Raw genomic sequence first — 20,890 nt, 5'->3', positions numbered from 1 at the left:
CAAGTCAAGGGGTATTTCAGGTATTGGATGGTTATTAAGGTTATCGGGTTATGGAAATAAATAATTGGAGATATATTTGAGGTTAGGAAGCTTGGGTGGGAATACTGGGGAATTTTACCATTTTTCCCTCGGGGACGTTTCCGGCACCCCGAGCCTTGGGATTAACTTAATTACCTAAGGATAGACTAAGTAAAAACCCAGAACTCAGTGGAAACAAAAAGAATTGACCCTTCCCTCTTTCTCCCTTTCTCTCTCAAGGAAAATCACTGAAAACTAAGGAGATTTGGCTGGGAATCCAGTGATTTGGAAGATTAACACAGTGGAAGATAGGGAATCTAACTAGCAACTAAGGTAAGCACTGAATTACAAATTTTGATCAGTTCATTATGAAGTTTTGGGGCTGAATTCTAAGAGTTCTTAGGTTCTTAATTTCAAGGTTAAATTAAGGCAGCAAGCTTGGGAATTAGCTCAGAATCTGCTTAGAGGAGTTGTTCTGCAGTGAAGGTAAGCTTGAATTTATGATTTAATGTTTGAATTCTAGTGTTTTCTTGACTGATTTTAGAGTTCTTGAGTGTGTGGGTTTCAGAAATCAAAGTGGAGTTTTGATGAGTTTTTAGATTAGGTTTCTGTTGGCTTAAGTTTCTGAAATCATGCATGAATGTTTGTGATAGTTGTTGTATATAATTGGGATGGTTTTGGATGGTTTTGAGTGAAGTTTGAGAGTTAAAAATGGAGGTTTTTCTGGGTTTGAAGGGGTCGGGTCGCGATATAGTTCTTGGTGAGTCGCGGCCCTCTGAAGCTAATGGGTGTTGGGGATGGAGGGCGGGCCGCGACATGGTCTATGTAGGGTCGCGACCCGTGTCTGGTTTCGAGCCTAGATGGGCTCTGTTTGGGGGCTATGTCGTGGCATGGGAGTCTTGAGCCATGACCCTTAAGGGAATTAGGGGTTTTTGGATTTTAAGCATGGGAATTTAACCTAGGGTGCTCGGGATCGATTCTACTACCGTGTTAGGTGGAATTCGATGTTCCGGAGACTAGAACCTAATCGAGAAGCCCTTTTACAATTATTAATTGTATCCGTTATCTTGGTTGTGACTAGGTATAAGCTAGGGGCTCGGGAAACGGATCGTGCTCAAGAGGCATCTCGCGTAACCAGTACATTTGGAAACTAAAGGTAAGAAAATTGCACCCGGTTGTGGATTTATAATGGGACTAAAGGTTCCCTATTTTGTATGCTTTGTGAAGGATGGTATTATGCCATATAAATAGTAAACAAATGGCCTAAGAGTGTCGAAGTTTACAATAGTACACAGGGCGCAGCTCGGCCACTGGTAGCTGAGGACAACTTATTATGCACTGAGCTTGGTTTAAGCGGGCTAGAGTCAGTGGGGTAAACAGAGGGTGCGACCTAAGGTGTCAATCCTGATTATCATTTGATTTGATTGTTATTATTGTTTGGTGGATTTGTCATGCTGAATAAGTGAGTGTTGATTGGTTGAATCTTTGGTTATATCTACGTGCTATGTGATTAGTGTGGTATGTTAAGTGTATGATCATGCTTAAAGGGTTATTCAATTGTTATCATCGTTTGTTATATAATGTTATGTTTTCTTGCTGGGCCTTGGCTCACGGGTGCTTCGTGGTACAGGTAAAGGCAAAGGCAAGCTTGATCAGCCCTGATTCGGAGAGCTCTGAGAGCAGAATGTACATGATCAGCTGCTCAGCCGCTACAGTTTAGAGGGAGACAAGAACAGGAGAACCATAAACGTCTATTTTTCCCTTAGAGTGGCTAATGGTTGTTTGAACTCTGGAAATTTTGTAAACTGGCTTTTGAACGCTGTTCCTTTTTGGGATCCCATGTGTAAAAATGTTTAGTTATATGAAATGTATCTTTTGAGACCAAAATCCTTAAATCCTAGCACATTAATGGTTTCAGTGACACGTTTTTAATTAAATGACTTGATTAGCAAGTCCTGCACCTTTATAAGTACATAGTGTAGCGGTCTTGGCTATCCAGGGCGTTACAGGACGTCTCCAACTTTTATTGGTGTTTCCTTTACCACATCTGTGACGCTGGCTAAAAATGCATGACATCCATTTCTATCATCCTCTAAGCTTTGAGAGATGAAATAATCGTTGTGCATAGTCCTGAAACTTTTCCCATATAGCATAGTCTCTAACCGTCAGGAGTCTCGAATGTTACTTGCTTACATCTGCAGTCGATGGTTACACCATGCCTTGCTAGCCAATCCATGCCCAGTATCATGTCGAAGTCTTTGATATCTAGTTCTATCATTTCTCCTTCTAGTTCTACGTCCTCAATTTTGATCGGTACGCCTCATACTATCCGTGATGATAGGACTACTTCGCCTGAAGGAAATTCTGTTACAAACTTAGTTCTAAATCTTTCACATGGTTTGTCTAATTTCTCTATCATTCCTAACGAGAGATACGAGTGAGTGGCTCCCAAATAATAAATACTGAGCATACTTTATTGAGGATAGAAATCTGACCTGTGACCACTTTATTGCTAGCGTCAGCTTCTCCCTGGGTTAAGGAAAAGTCTCTAGCAGGAACCATCTTATTTTCTCTTTTCTCTTCTGGCTTGAGCTGGGGACATTCTTTCTTTCGATGACCTTCCAAACCAAAGCTGTAGCATCCCTTGGTGTTTGCACGGCACTCACCAGGATGTTTCTTTTGGCACTTAGCACATTGCGGGTATTCTACATAACCTGACCTATTGCCTCCATTGTTTGTCCATGTTCTTTTATCGTATTCAGACTGCTTGTTGTCAAGATGCCTTCTTTTCTGACCATTATTGTTGATGGACTGATGGTTGTTGTGGTTGTTATTCCGATCATTCTGAGGTTGACTCTACTGTTTAGGCTCAGGCTTACTAGCTTCCTCCTTACTAACATTCGCCTGGAGCCTTTCTACTTCTATAACCATTTCTAGAACATCGGCATAAGTAGTATTTCCTGGGTTTGCTAGCTTAACCCCTAGCTCAATATTTGGTCTAAGTCCTCTAATGAACATTGTAACCCTCAGAAAGTCTGTTGGAACCAACTTTGGTGCAAACTTGGCTAATCGGTCGAACTGCCAAGCATACTCTGCTATCGTCAAGTTTCCCTGGTTCAGACTAGCAAACTCCTCGACCCTTGTAGCGATGACTGTCGAGTTGTAGTACTTTTTGTGGAACAGCTCCACAAATCTGGTCCATGTCATGGTGGCGACGTCGTGAGTCTACTAAACTAAGTCCCACCATATTCTAGCATCTTTCTTAAGTAGAGACGAAACACATGATATGCGGTCCGCGTTGATGAGATTCATGTGCATTAGGATTGACTCTACATTTCTAAGCCATTCTTCTACCTCGAAGGGGTCGGTTGTCCCTTCAAAGTTTGGAGTGTGTTGCTTACGAAACCGCTCGTAGATTGGCTCCATGTGCTGAGCTGGGTAGGGAGCATAGTTTTCCATTGGCCATCCCCCATACGGACCTACTTGTTGGGGGTGCTGAAGGCATTTGCTGAGGCTGTGGTTACGGCTGAGGTGGAGGCTGAGTTTGAGTCTACTGTCGTTGTTGCTGCACCAATTCCTCTACTTGCTGTCGAAGTCTGACAATTTCTGCAGTGTTATCAACCGGCGATGGCGGTGCACTTCGGTTAGCAGCAGTAATGGTAGCACGCGCTCCCCTTCTGTGAACTGGAGGGGCTTCATTACTCTCAGGAGTGATGCTGGAGGCATTAGCATTGGTGCAAGCAGACCTTCTGAGCGACATCTTCAACAGAGTTCTAACAGTCGAGAAAAACATGTTAGAACTTACCCTAATAGGCTCTAAAAAAAAACTTAATCTAAGCAAACATAACTTGGACCTATTAATTATGATTTCTTATGAAAAAATTATATAAGCCTTCTTTATCATTAGGGTGTGTTTCTATACTTAGAAAATATGCCATCTTTATTATTTTCTAAGTGTGTTTCTGATCATCCTATATGACTTAATTCTCAGGCTCAAAACTCATCGTTGTTTCAAAGTTAACCATATTGAGGGAAGGCTGGGATAAGCAAAATCGTTCCCACTACTATGGCCCCATATCTCTCAATATAGAGCCGGGTCTATTGATTTGTATCGACCCTAACCGAACTTCGTCATTATTTATTAAATTTATTATTTATTATGATCGTAAAAAAAATCAAACTCATACATGTCATTCAAAAATAACAATAATATTTATTTGCAAAAAGGTTTTCACTAAGTACAATCATAAATGCAAAGGTAATAAATAAATTAAATAAAGAAACTAATCTAATCTAAAAATCAGGATATTCTACATCTGACCCTTTTCATCTAACATGTCATCATCTATCTTCTCATAAACATCATTATTGTGAGCCTCAAAATTTCCTCTAGGAAGATTCGTAAAGATTCTATTTTTTTGCTCATTTGAGAATTGGAATTCCATCTTAGAGGTGAACCTAAGTATGAGAAAATAATATCTCATAGCTACTGGTAATTCATCTTCATCATCTATAGTCTCCCATATTTCTTCTAAAGCTGCAATTACAATAGGATAATCTTTAAAAATTCTAATCACTAAAACATATTGTTCCATAGCTCTCATCATGATTTGCTTAGTTGTTTGGAGATGACCTATCTCATGGTGGAATAAGAGTAATCTCCGAGTGATTCTTTCTAGCACTCCTACTGTATTTCTTGGCTCTCTAATTCTTTTCAAGGCCTTAATGGCTCGGATATCCTCATAGGTTAAGGCTCCATCCATTCTTAACTGGAAACATAAGGTTAAACACATAAACATAATAACATAAACACTTACCTTGGCGGTTAGATTTGGAGCTTGAGCCTGTGTATCAAGGAGAACTTCATGCAAATGGACCATTTACTCTGATACCAACAGTAATGACCCAATTATTTCTAAGACCTTGGACCATTAAAACTACTAGACATAGCTACTACTTTTGGAGAAAACATAAGAAATAATCATTACTTTATTGAAACTCTAAAATAATATTGTATCAATAACATAAAAGTATAAAATAAAATATGGTAGGGTATGGGATCCCACTGTTTACAAAACATAAAACATAATTTTAAATCAATTGTTCAAAAACTAAATGCGGAATTACAAAAGAAACATAATTCAAAAGACTAAATAAACGTCATCATCAATCGACACGCAGTCCACTCAGTCCATCCATCCTTAACACACAAGACAAGCTACCAAGAATCCTTTTGCCTCCATAATCACTTTCCTGCATCATACTAAAAATAAAGGAGTGATCCTAATGCCCATCAAGGAGAATCTACTAACAACATACATCATAAATCAAAAGCATAAGACTATATCATAACCACATACTATAAAACATATATCACAACTCTAACCCATGATCATGGTAATCTTGGGGTTTGATATCTATGCAACTGTAAGCCCCAAGCAACATATAAACATTGGGATTTGCTAGCTAAGGAACTATAAGCCTCAAGCGACATAAAAGCATTGAGGTTTGCTAGCTAAGCAACTATAAGCCCCAAGGACTACAAGACATATTCATATATATCATTACATAACATAACATACCATAACATAAACATACTATAACATAACATATCATAACATATAAGCATATAAAATCTATCTTATTTTCCTTACAAAAAGCCGGGATATTTGGAAACAAGAACGAGATTTAGAAACTCCTATAAACCAACAGTAGAAAAGGGTGAGAATCTTTAAGAATAAAGATGAATATGGGAACCAAACCATCAAGAAGAAACTTACCAAGAAAGACCTTAAGTTTCAAGAACATAAATACCTAATCAAGAATCAATAACAAGAGTTAGGATCTAAATGAAAGAAACCAAAAAAAAAAAAACTAAAGAATTATAAAGAATTGGACTTAAGGAATAGGAATACCTTGAATGACCTCATGAATTGGTCTAAAAATAAAGGAGTGACCTTATGAATGACCTTATGACCTTATGATGCAGGAAAGGGATTATGGACTTAAGAAATCACACTATTTCTCACTTCCTAAGTGTTTATAACAGCTTAGAATAATAAAGCTTTAACCCAAAACCCAAGTGTATCTCTCTATAGTAACACTAGCACCTTGGAGGCTCTGATTTAATACTTGAAGAATGATGAAAATGGCTGAACACTAGGTCCTATTTATAGAGTTCAAGGAGTGAAACTAACCCCTTTTAATTTGAATAAATAAATGATTATAAAATGAAAAAGATTTGAATTTTCGTTCACCTGACGCACAGAACTCGATCAAAATCATTCAAAGGCAGATCGAAATGGTTAAGGGTATTTTTAAAATTCAAAAATTCAAACTTACAAAACTATACCCATGGAGCCGATATATCGCCCACCCTAAGCGATATATCGCCACACCCAGTATTCCCAAGGCTTGTTCGATCGTTCGTGCAAAGTCGACGTGTTTTCCTTAAATTCCATTAGGCGATATATCAACCCTTATGTTGCGATATATCGGCGCGATATACCGGCATACATAGATATATTAAACACGTATTTGCATTTTTTAGCATAATTTGAATTGGATAAACAACTTTGACTGAGTCATAATACAATCCTAACAGTTGCTAGAAGGTTCTTGAGCTTCTAAAACTTTCTTTTATTAAAACTATTCATCAAAATACTTAATTAGTTAATAATCATGATTATGACAAGTGTCACGCTCTTATTGGCTCTATCCAAAACTTAGGTTATAATAAATATTCTTATACTATAGGTTAAGCTTATAAAATCCATAGCTGTTGCTATGAGTTTCCAACTAAGTCCCGACTTGAACCAAAATCCACAGTGACTAACATACTACTAACTAATACCAACTACTACTACTACTAATACTATCTAACTAGGCTAAGTAAACATTCTGGGACTCTACATCAGACCCATCTCACGTGCTCAGGTACGATAGGTTAGCACTCCAGAAAAACCTAAGTTATGAGGAACGACTGGTTCACATCCTGAAAAAGGGGGTGAAGGAATTACTGTCAAAGAGTATTCTGGTAATCAAGGTCTTATGGAGTAATAGCACAAAACGGGAGGCAACATGGGAATTGGAGGAAGACATCCAAGCACGGTATCCGGAATTGTATGTTAAGTAAATTTCGAGGGCGAAATTCTTTTAAGTAGGGGAGAATTGTAGTGTCTCAGAATTTTACTTAGTTAGATAGTATTATCTTATGTCGTAGTATTTTAGTTTTCGTGATATTGGTCCAAGCTGGGAATTATTTGGAAACTCGTAGAGCTAGTTATGAATTTTATAAGTTTAGCCTATAGTTTAGACATCTTCATTTTATCATAAGGTTTAATTATTGAAGTTGGTCCTAGAAACATTATTTATAATAGCCTAATATTTAAATAGAATAATTAAGAATGTGACATTTTTCACATGTATATTTATTAAGAATTTAAGGATTTTAGATAAATAAAATAATGAAAGATAAGCCTAGGAAGTCTAGAACCTTCCCTCAGATGCTATGATCTCATATTACTCGGTCAAAGTGGTTTAAACAACTTTGTGTGCATAAAATGTGTAAAAATGCCGTTTAGTGCATAAGCATAAGTTGATATATCATAGCTATAGGGGGTGATATATCACCTATGCTAATACGGAAAAACACATCGACTTTGCATGAACAAAACCACGGACCCTTGGGAAAACAGGGCAGGCGATATATCGGATCCATGAGCCATTCTTGAAATTTTGTGAAATCCAAAGCTAGAATCAATCCTCAACAAATTTTACTTGTTCTTGAAATTTTTTGACTAAGTTCTGGGCATTTGTTGAATGAAAAATGCCATTTTTATTCATTTATTTATTCATTTTAATGGGAGTTATTTTCACACCTTGAACTCTATAAATAGTATCCTTCACTCAGTCAATTGGATCATCTTTCAAACACTTTTTAGAGCCTCCAAGCTGTTATTTTTGTTCTAGAGAGAAACACTAGGGTTTTGGGGTTAAAGCTTTCAAATTTAAGCTTTTCTAAACACTTGGGAAGTAAGCTATAGTGTGATTTCAGTGTTTGAGGTATAGATCGAAGTTCTATGTTATCTAAGGTACTCTTAATCCTTAGTTTTAGTCTATTTATATTCTTCTTATTATTTTCTTTTACTTCAAATTCTAACTTGTTATAATGGCTTTTGGTTATGTACTTGATTTCCTTGAAACTTAAGATTTTTGGCAAGTCCTTACTTCGATAGTTTAGATCTTCTCTTCATCTTCTTTTTTTATGAAACTTATGGTTTTAATGTTTGGTTTTAGGAGTTTCCGATCCCGCACTTGTCTCCAATATCTCGAATTCAGTAAGGAAAATAAGTTAGATTTTACGTGCTATAAGCTATGTGTTTGTATGTTTTTATCTCTTTAGTCACTCTGGAAATATGGTTGCATAGATAGCAAATCCCAAGATTTTTATGATTATCGTAGACTATAGTTGTGTCTAAACCTACCTCTCAAAATAGTAGTTAAGAGGACTATAGTGGTTTTTATCACATACTACGATAATGAGTTAATGGCCATTAATATTGAAGTCTATTTTTATGTTTTATATTTTATGGTTTTAGTAGTTTTTCCTTATTGGGCATTAGGCTCATTCCTTTTTATTTAGATTGTGCAGGAAAATGAACATGGAAGGCGGGATGGATCTGAGGTGGCTTTGGATTGTGTATTGGGCGAGGAACTAAAAAAATGAACCGATGGGATCGATCGAGGATGAAATTATTTATTTTTGAGTCTTTTGAATTATGTCGTTAAAATTTTCACACTTAGTACTTTGAACGTTTAAATAAAGGCTTTGTTTTCTTTATTACTTTATGTATGAACAATGAGATCGCGTATTCTATTTTACTTTTTGTAATGACCCAACTAGATCTATGACCTTGGACCATTAGATCTACTATACATAGCTACTATTTTAGGAAAGATACATAAGAAATAATATAACTTTATTAAATCTCAAAATATTGTATCAAATACATAATAATAGAAAATATGACATGGGTACCCATTGTTTAAAAGAAAACATAAACTTTAATTCAAATGTTTAAAAAAACTAAATGCGGAAAAACATGATGTAAAAGACTAAATATAAGTAACTTCATCCTCGATCGACACGCAGTCCACTCAGTCTGTTCATCGTCAACACCCATGCCAAGCTTCCAAGAATCCTTCCGCCTCCATATCTAGTTTCCTGCATCACACTAAAAAATAAAGGAATGAGCCTAATGCCCAGCAAGGAAAACCTAACACATAACTCATATACATAAAATTCATAACGTAGCATATAATAAAACATATCATAAACATATGTCACACATACTATAATGACCATTATTACTTGGGGTCCCGTAAACTAAACAAGTCATATGCCCATTAGATTTGTGGGGCTTGCTAGCTAAGCAAGTCATATGCCCATAAATTTATTGGGGCTTGTTAGTGTACAGGTCATATGCCCAAGTCTACAAACATACACAATACAACATTAGATAACATATCATATATCATATAACATATAAAATCCTATCCTATTTTCCTTACCAATATACCAGGATGATGAGAACAAAGTCGGGATTTTGGAACACTCCTAAAATCCATAATATAGAGGTGAGTATACTAAAGAAAAGAGATGGAAAGAATAAACTACACCATCGAAACGATACTTACCAATGAAAACCTTAATTTCGAAGAACTTAGATGCCTAAGAATAGAAAAGACTGAGTTAGGATTTGAGTAGAGAAGAACTATAAGAATCAATACAGAAAGGAACTAGAATTAGGAATACCTTGAATGCTTCTATGACCGAACTATACCTCGAAACCGAAATACACTATAACCTTACTTCCCAAGTGTTTATTAAGCTTATAATGATTAAGCTTATAATCCTAATCCAAGTGTTTATCACTCTATAGTCTCACTAGCAGATGGAAGGCTCTGATCAATGCTTGAAGAATGAATGAAAATGCATGGTGCTAGGTCCTATTTATAGAGTTCTAGGAATAAAAATCTTCCTTTTGGCTTTGAATAAAAATAATAAATTTAATTGAAAATATTTGAATATCCTTCAGCCAAAGGCTTAGGAATTGGTCAAAATTTTCAGAGAGATTTAAGGATTCAAAGCCTGATTTTTAAAATAATAAAAACAAATAGAATCCTAACTTCTAACTCCCTAAATCTCGTAACTCTAAACACCCCTGCAGTAAAATCAACATATATGGAGCTGTAGAACTACGATTTGGACTCTCTTTATACCGTTAGAAATCTGATTAAATTATCTACAACTTTTTAGAAATACTATTTTTCGAAGTTCATAATATAACTGGGTCAAAAATAGGTCGGAAGTTACAGTACCCTAAAGTTACGAAAAATCTATTTACATCCTAATCCACAAATAAATAAAATTGTGACAAATATCATGCTCCTATCAGATTTTGGTGAAGACTAAGTCTTATATTTCTCTTATTTTATCATTAAAATAATAATTCCTTAATAATCATAACCTTAGGAATAACCATGCTCATGACAAGTGTCATATTCTTATTAGCTTTATCTAAACCTTAGGTTATAAGAATTATCATATTAATAACTAGCAATATTAATCAAACCTTATGTTATAATTAATATTCTTCAACTATAGGTTAAACTTATAAAATCCATAACTATTGCTAGGAGTTTCCAACTAAGTCCCGGCTTGAACCAAAATCCATAGTAATGAACATACTATAACTACTACTATCTAACTAGCTAAGTAAATTATGGGACTCTACACTTTTGGATTTTCTATGTATTAATAATAAATTTTGATTATTTTATGTATATATCCAAAAGATAGTAATTATGTCTTAGTAGTTTTAAAGGTTCGAGGTCTTTAAATTAGTCAGGTCTTTACATGTGGCTTCGAGGTTTTTTCGAATTCACTATTGCCTCATTATTGTCACTAGAAAAAATGAATGGTTTATCCATTTTTGGAATAACACCGATATCTGAATAGAACTTCCTCAACCTAACTATTTCGTTCGCCGCCACAGACGCAGCTATGTACCCAACCTCCAAGGTGGAATCTTAAATGGCAGATAGACAAACGCTTCTCCAATTCATAGCTCCACCCCCAAGAGTAAACACCTTTTTCAGAAATAGACTTCCTGTCATCAACATCAATCTAAAATCTGAATCTATGTAGCCTAACAGGTTCAAAGATCCACCTAAATAGACTAACATATAGTCTCTAGTCCGTGTAAGGCAGCGACTGATATCTAATGTACATTTCCAAGCTTTCACTGGCACTTGCTCACCACTCCCATTGCATAGCAGACCTCTAGTCACAACAAACAACATAGCATGCATTAGACTTCTAATTGAAAATGCAAAAAAAATTCGTTTCATCCTCTCTTTCTCTTGAGGAGTCTGTGGAGACTGCTGCTTAGAAAGATAAATTCCATGTCAATACGCTAAACATCCTTTCTCAGAATTTGTTATAAAGTAATGCCCAAGCACCCCAACTAAGTAGGTCGCTTGAATAGAGCCAGAATCCAGTTCTTTCTATCCTTGGTGATCTAGATACCAAGAATACAAATTTCTACAATGAAATCTGAAATTTTGTTTCCAGCCAGTTCTTTAGGCTTGATAATTTCTTGACATTGTTTCCAATGTGTAAGATACCATCTACATAAAGGATTAAGAACACCACAATATATTTTTCTCTGAGTTGGTTAAACACAAGGCTCAACTACATTTTATTCAAAACCATAGGTCTTAATATTTCCATATAACCTTAAGTGCTAGGAGCATGAAGCTTTTTTAAGTCCATAGATTGACCTACTCAGCTTTTCAACTTTCTTGTCCAACTACTTTGAATCCTTCTGATTGATCCATGTTAATGGTCTCATCATGATAACCATTAAAAATTCTTCTTTGATTTCAATTTTCCTTATCTCTTAATCAAGAGTTGTGGCAATGTATAAGAGTATACTAAATGAATTTTAACATGGTTACCGAAGAATTTTTTTCTCTAAGTCAATTTTCTCTCTTTCGAGCCTTTAATGTCTCGACCTATCCATCAGCTCCTCTCTTCTTCTTACAGATCCATTTGCATCCCATGGGCCTAAAGTCCAACGGCACATCTTGAAGATCTCAGAAAAATTTAGAGTACTTAGACTTTATTTCCTAGTACTTGGGTTCAAGTCGAAGTTCCCTTTCAGACTTACCCATTGCTTGTTTAAAGGCCAACCAATCATTGATACTTGTGTCCCCAACCAACTTTTGGGTTTCACTATCCATCTCATAGGTACCAAGTTTCGAGAAACCCTCCCACTATGATGAGGCACCGTAACTTTCTGACTTGATTAGTGATTTCGAAAGTCTACCTTGTTTTCACCGACTTGCATTGGTGTTGATGGAACAATAGTTCATCATTTTCCCATCTAATACTATATTTGTACGAGGCTTGAAATTCATTATGAAGTTGCTATCCAGAAAAGTAGTGTTTGCAATGGCAAACACTTTCTTGTCTACTGGACTATGAAACATACCACCCTTTATTCTAGCTTTCCTACCTTTTTCCTTAGGACATGAGCAGGACACCCCCAAATTCCATAATGACGTAAACCAGGTTCACGATCATTTCATAATTCTAGTTGTGTCTCGGAGATAGCTTTTGTTATATTATTTTATAATATAATCTAATATTATATTATTTTATAATATAATCTAATATTATATTATTTTATAATATAATACTTTAGATTAAATAAATGTGACAAAGTGTGTCACATATTGTAACATATAATAGAGAGTTACAATATTTAGATATGTGTGAATATCCAAATATGACACATATTTGGTGTTACAAATTCAGTCACAAATTTGTAACTTCCAAATATTGCCCATTATTGTGTAGATTTGATGTTACACAATATTGAGATGAATTTCTTAAAGCCATATGTTAAATGGTTGTTAGAGATATGATTTTAACCTCAATAATGTGTTTTGGGGGTTACAAAATCAATTGGGAGTGGATTGGAACCGTTTGGAGAAATAGCACATTTTTGTGTGCTGAAATTGGTCAGTGGCCTCAGCCTGGGGAACAGAGACTAGTGGCTGCGGCCACTGATGCTCCTGGCCACGACCATAGGTGCAAAACTGACCAACTTTTTTCAGTTTTTTCCAACCTTTTTGAATGGATCAAAAAACCTAAATAACTCCCAAATCTAATTTTTAATTCCATAAACATCCAATTAATCATTGGTAATATCCATGGGGGTTGGTGGAATTTGAAATTCAAATGGTGTCTCTAAACTCTATAATAGGAGCCTATTGCTCACTTGTAAGACACAATTTTTCTACCCATTAGAGCACTTGGCTAGAAAACACCCAAAGGCTTGATTATTCTATAAAGCATTTCAAAAATCTGTGAGAGATCCCTTAGTGCTTGAGTTAGGGGAAATAAGCTTTTCAACAAAGGTTTCAAACCTTGTTCAAGTTGGTAATCCCCAACACTCTTCACTTTGGTTGTGTGAGTGAGAGTTTCTCAATTTTTTGTTCTTGTTCTTACTTTTATTCTATTGCTTTTCTTCTCATTATTCTTGTTCTATTTACTTGTATCTTTGTTTAGAGTAGTAATCTTTTTATTTCTTTTGTTTAAAATACTTTTACTTTATTTGTATCATTTTTCTTAGAGTTGTATTTCTCTATTCTCTTCTTCTAATTCTTCTATTGTTTATTTGTATTTTCAGTCATAGAGTTGTAACACTTTTTAATCAATAATTATTTATTTGTAATATTTTGTCTAGAGTTGTATTTTTCTTACCAATTTCCATTGAGGTAAATTACATTTTCCTAACATTCAAAATCATACCCTTTGTTTGTTTCATGGAAGGTGAGACTATCAAGATTATGAATCAAGACCTAGTGAGGTTGGATAGGTTTGATGGGTCCAATTTCACTAGAAGGAAAGACAAGGTAAGATTCTTTTTGACCACTCTCAAGATCGCCTACATTCTAGAGTCCACTCTTGAATCTCTCACAACGCCATCCGACAAGGACACCCCCGAGAAGGTGGAGAAAAGAAGGAAGAGGGAGGAGGACAATCTCTTTTGTAGGGGTCATATCCTCAATGCCCTTTTCGATAGGGTCTATGACCTCTGCACCGAGACCGAATCGACAAAGGAGATATGGAATACACTTAAAACAAAATTCAAGGCGGAAGAGGAAGGTACCAAAAAGTTTTTGATATCTCAATATTTTGATTTCAATTTTTTTGGTGATAAACTTATTCTTCCTCAAATACATGAATTACAAAACATTGTTAAAAAATTGCTAGTTTTGAAGATTGAGCTTCCCGAGGCCTTTCAAGTTGGTGCTATAGTGGCTAAATTACCACCAACTTGGAAGAGCTATAGGAAAAGAATCCTTCATTAAAATGAGGATTATTCTTTTGAGGAAATCCAAAAGCATATTCGAATCGAGGAGGAATTGATATGTAGAGATAAACTTGTGGAGGGGTCTAATGGAGAGACTTCCAAAGAAAATGCGGTGTCACAACCAAAACATCCCAAAAGCAAAGGGAAAGGAAAGAAGGGTATGGAGACATCCTTGGGTCCAAGAACCAACCCAAACAAGTTTTAGGGCAAGAAAGGTCCTTGCTTTGTGTGTGGGTAAAAGGGTCACTATGCTAGAGAGTGTAGGCATAGAAAAGACCAGCAAGGACCTAAGGTAAGCGCAACTCAAGAGGAGAACATAGTTGATACCCTTAGTGAGTTGAATGTGGTCCAAGGCAAGGTGAAAAGGTGGTGGTATGATACATGTGCCACCGTCCATGTCACCTATGACAAATCATTGTTCAAGACATTTGAAGAGTCAAAGGGCAACCGTGAGATTCAAAAGAGCAATGAGGGAAAATCTAAGGTATTTGGCAAAGGTACCATTGAAGTCTTTTTCACCTCCGACAAAAAAGTTACATTAGTGAATGTACTTTATATTCCCGAAATGAGTAGAAACTTTGTAAGTGGTGATTTGCTTGGCAGGCCCGACATTATAGCCATTTTTTAGTATGGTAAACTTATTCTTATCAAATCAAATGTATTTTTGGGAAAAGGGTACTCTTGTGAGGGTATGGTTAAGTTGTGCACCAATGATGTAACTTTCAATGTTATCAATAAAAGTGCTAATTCTGCCTATATAGTTGAGTATGATTCTTTATTTTTATGGCATCTTAGACTATCTCACATAGGTTTTTCAACCATGAAAAGAGTAGTAAAATGTGATATGATTGCATGAAATATTAAAAACTATGGTAAATGTGAAACATGTGTTAAGGCAAAAATGATTAAGAAACCATTTCCTAGTGTAGAAAGATCATCTAATTTACTAGATTTAATCCATAGTGTTCTTTGTGAATTAAATGGTGTTTTAACTAGAGGTGGTAAAAAGTATTTTCTTACTTTTATAGATGATTTTAGTAGATATACCTATGTGTTTCTTTTAAAGTATAAAGATGAAACTTTTGATGCTTTTAAAATATATAAATTAGAAGTTGAAAATCAACTTAATAAAAAGATTAAGGTGCTAAGAAGTGATAGAAGAGGAGAGTACTTCTCTAATGAATTCAATACATTTTGTGAACAAAATAGTATAATTCATGAGTGCACCGCACCTTATACACCACAACACAATGTTGTTGCCGAAAGGAAAAATACGACTTATCTAGAGATGATAAATTCTATGTTGGTGTTTTCTAAGTTGAATTTAAACTTATGGGGTGAAGCATTGTTAGCCGCTTGTCACATTCTTAATCGAATACTGATGCAGAAAAATGATATATCTCCATTTGAGTTATGGAAAGGAAGAAAACCCAACATAGGGTACTTCAAAGTGTGGGGTGTCTTGCATATTGCAAGAAAAACAAACCTAATAGAACAAAGTTAGGTTCAAGAGCCATAAAGTGTGCTTTTGTTGGTTATGCCAACAATAGTAAAGCTTATAGGCTATTAGACTTCGAGTCTAATATTATGATTGAATCTAGAGAAGTTGAATTTTTTGAGAACTTTTTATGTGACAACAATTCTCAAGCTTCAACATCTCTAAAGTAAAATTTGTTATATGAGAACAATTACCAAGCTTCTACATCCAAAATTGATTCTCCAGAGGAGAATTCTCAAAAGAATGTAAAGCAACCCTATGAACTTAGAAGAAGTCAAAGACTTAAAAAGGAGAAAAGTATAGTAGTGGACGAGATAGATTCTCAATGAATTTCATTCTACATGGTAGATGGAAATAGAGAGGAAGTCATTAGGAAAATTCTAATTTTACTTCTCGTTGAGGATGATCCTAAGCCTTATAGAGAATCCATGCAATAAAGAGATATTGCATTTTGGAAAGAAGCCATCAATGATGAGATGGATTCCATTCTTTCTAACAACACTTGGGAATGGGTAGATCTCCCACCTGGGTCTAAGCCAATTGGGTGTAAGTGGGTATTTAGGAGAAAATACCACATTGACGGCACTATCCAAACCTTTAAAGCAAGATTAGTAGCTAAATGGTTTAGGCAAAAAGAGGGTATCGATTATTGATACCTATGCGCTTGTTGCAAGAACAACTTCTATAAGAATTTTGTTCGCTTTAGCTTCTATACACAACTTGTATGTTCATCAAATGGATGTCAAAACAACATTTCTTAATTGTGACCTCAATGAGGAGGTCTATATTGAACAACCCGAAGGGTTTGTCCTACCAAAATATGAACATAAAGTATGTAGACTTGTAAAATCCTTATATGGATTGAAACAAGCTCCTAAGCAATGGCATGAGAAATTTGATCAAGCCATCATGTCTAATGGGTTTAGACATAACAATGGCGACAAGTGTTTGTATTCCAAAACTTGTAAGGGATATGTGATCATTGTTTACTTATATGTGGATGACATGCTTATTCTAAGCGATAGCATGAAAGGGATAGAAGAAACGAAGAGGTTTCTATCATCAACCTTAAAGATAAAAGAACTTGAAGAAGTTCACAACATACTTGGTATCAAAGTAAAGAAACATAGTAGGGGTTTTGCATTTGGGCAAGCCCATTATGTTGAGAAAGTATTGAACAAATTTAACCATCCCAAGGTTAAAGATGCCAATACTCCATTCGATCATAGTGTAAAATTAGAGAAAAATGAAGGAAGAGCGGTGACTCTATTGGAGTACGCTAGTGCTATAGGGAGTCTTATGTACGCTTCCCAATGTACTAGACCTGATATAGCATTTGTGGTAAGTAAACTTAGTAGGTTTACAAGTAATCCAAGTGTGGATCACTGGAAGGCTATTGGAAGAGTCCTAGGTAATCTCAAGAAAACCAAAGGACTAAGCCTTCACTACACCAAATTTCCTTTAATCTTAGAAGGATATATAGATGAAAGCTGGATATCCAATCTTGGGGACAACTTGTCGACAACTGGTTGGGTATTTACACTTGGTGGGGGTGCAATTTCTTAAGGTTCTAAGAAACAAACATGTATATCTCATTCCACTATGGAAGCATAGTTTATAGCTCTAGCTGGTACCAGCAAAGAGACCGAATGGTTAAGGGATCTATTGATAGAGATACCCCTAATCAAAGAGAATGTATCCACTATATCGATACATTGTGATAGCCAAGCAACATTGGCTAGAGCATACAACAGAGTGTATAATGGGAAGTCTAGAAAAATTAATCTAAGACATGGATACGTAAGAGAATTGATTCAAAGAAGAGTCATATCAATATCCTATGTGAGAAGAAGTGAAAACCTGGCAGATCCTTTCACTAAGCCACTAACGAGAGATTTAGTGGCTACATCATCTCGAGGGATGGGACTTAAACTTCCTAAAGAGATTCACGATTGATGGTAACCTATCTTACAACTAGTTATTTAACTAATGTTAGGTTCAATAGGTAACAACAAGTCAGTCAAGAGAATATTAGTTGTACTCAAAACAAGTCCCATCTGAGATGTTGAGTACTTTTGAGCTACCAAGTTGAGGGTTAAAACCAAGAGGTTTTTTAATAGAATTCAGTCTTGTGAAGACAAGTATTTTTTTATAACAAAGTACTGTAAGAGTTCTACCTATATGGACCTAGGGGTGGTGCTGCCTCTCATGAGAATTGAGAGTATTTTCAAGAACGTCCATAAATGGAAAGTGCACATGGCTATTAACGGTGCAAAGCGAGACATAGAGGTCTCAAGAGAACATGGCAAAGGTGTGTGTATTATCACCGATTTGTTATCATGGAAAGATGGTTCAATGCCTAGTGCAACAGTATTTTCAACAAATTTTATGATAATTACACTATAGTAAAGTTCAAGTTGAAAAACACTTTACTTTATGCACCAATGCAATGACTCCTATACGAGAGAGTTATTATTTAATAAAGTGGGGGATATGTTATATTTTAAAAATATAATGTTGATTGATTAAATAAGTGTTACAATAGATAACTATTTAATCTAGTAGGGGAAAGTTATATTATATTATAATATAATGTAATATTTTATTATTTTATAATATAATGTTTTAGATTAAATGAATGTGACAAAGAGTGTCACATATTGTAACATATAATAGAGTGTTACAATATTTAGATATGTGTGAATATCCAAATATGTAACATATTTGGTGTTACAAATTCACTCACAAATTTGTAACTTCCAAATATTGCCCATTATTTTGTAGATTTGATGTTACACAATATTGAGATGAATTTCTTAAAGCCATATGTGAAATGAATATTAGAGATATGATTTTAACTCCAATAATGTGTTTTGGGGGTTACAAAATCAATTGGGAGTGGATTGGAACTGTTTGGAAAAACAACACATTTTTGTGTGATGAAATTGGTTAGTGGCCACAAGATGGGAACAGAGACCAGTGGCCGCGGCCACAGGTGCAAAACTGACTAACTTTTTTCAGTTTTTTCCAACCTTTTTGAACAGATCAAAACAAATAACTCCCAAATCTCATTTTGAATTCCATAAACATCCAATTAATCATTGGTAATAGCCATGGGGTTGGTGGAATTTGAAATTCAAAGGGTGTCTCTAAACTCTATAAATAGGAGCCTATTGCTCACTTGTAAGACACAATTTTCTATCCATTAGAGCACTTGGCTAGAAAACACATAGAGGCTTGATTATTCCAGAAAGCATTTCCAAAATATGTGAGAGATCCATTTGTGCTTAACATAGGGGGAAATACGCTTTTGGACAAAGGCTTCAAACCTTGTTCAAGTTGGTGATCCCCAACACTCTTCACTTTGGTTGTGTGAGTGAGAGTTTCTTCATTTTTTGTTTGTGTTCTTAATTTTCTTCTCATTATTCTTGTTCTATTTACTTGTATGCTTGTTTAGAGTTGTAATATTTTTATTTCTTTTGTTTAAAATACTTTTACTTTATTTGTATCATTTTTCTTAGAGTTTTATTTCTCTATTCTCTTCTAATTCTTCCATTGTATATTTGTATTTTCAGTCATAGAGTTGTAACACTTTTGAATCAATAATTATTTATTTGTAATATTTTGTCTAGAATTGTATTTTCTTACCAATTTCCAATGGGGAAAATTACATCTTCCTAATAGCTTTGAGATGGTACAACATTTAAAAATGTCACATGCGGTATAGGAAGTATGTCTCCAGAAAATATCTGAGTAAGAAGTCGGTAGAGTTGAATAGCTTATCATAGAACACACATTTTCATAAACACACAATTCATGCCACTCAGCAACATCGTTTTGTTGCGGAGTCCCTTGGGAAGTTACTTTAGAAAATTCTCCAAGTTCAATTAAATAATAAATATCCTCCACCCTAATCGTATCGCATGATCTTTAACATTTTACCTAATTTGGCTTTAAAGCCATAGAAATGAATTCTTTGAACTTCTTAACAAATTCTCATAATTCCAATGCTTTTGGTACTTACATGAGTCTCTAGGGCAATCGACAATGAAGGTGACAAAATACTCATAACCACCCCGAGCTTGAACATTCATATGTCCTCAGACTTCTGAATATACTAGCCTTAGTGGTTCTTTGGCCCTTTCCCTATCAGAGAGAATGGATGCTTTGTCATTTTTCCCTCGAGACTAGATTCACAAACAGGTAGGTCAGCCTAGGTGAGTTCCCTCAAAGGCCCAACCTTTGTTAGTCTTTGAATCCTTTCATAGCAAATATGACCAAAGCGAAGATGCCAAAGGTACGTCATTTTTAACGTTATTGACATTTTTTCGTTTAATGATCCTAGGTTTAGCTATCTTAAACAACTTTTTATTTAGTACACAGGGTTCGTTAGGTTGCAATAGGTATAACTTGTTTTCCATGCATCCACCCCACAATTCACATCCATTTAAAGAAATAGGATTTTATTACTTGTGAAAGTAACTAAAAATTGTTGTTGATGTAATAAGGAAAACTGAAATTAAAATTTCCATTGAAAATCATAATAAAATAAACATTGTCTTAAAATCAATATATTTATTTCCAGAATTCATTCAAGCTTATCCTCTTGCCTTGTCTGATACGAATGACCCTTGTCGGATTCCAAGCTTGAGCTTTTCTTTCGCCACGACTTTCCCAATGCTAAAAAGTTGTAAAAAAAGTACATGCATATTTAGTAGATCCTGATTCAACAGTCTAAAACTGAGGAATCATCCTGTAAAATCACATGCATCCAAGACAAATATCATTATCTTGGGTTCCATATGACTTGAGTGCTAGGCAATCTTGTGCCAATTCCCATTCTCCTTGCAATTGGAAACAATCCCATTTAGCGTACTTATATTCAGGTCTTGCTCCAAGATGCTTTGCAACATTTGGTGCCTTT

Source organism: Humulus lupulus, chromosome 3 (genome assembly GCF_963169125.1).
Source record: "Humulus lupulus chromosome 3, drHumLupu1.1, whole genome shotgun sequence".
Classification (NCBI taxonomy): Eukaryota; Viridiplantae; Streptophyta; class Magnoliopsida; order Rosales; family Cannabaceae; genus Humulus; species Humulus lupulus.
The sequence above is the reverse complement of the archived record's forward strand: the minus strand, read 5'-3'. Positions refer to the sequence as shown.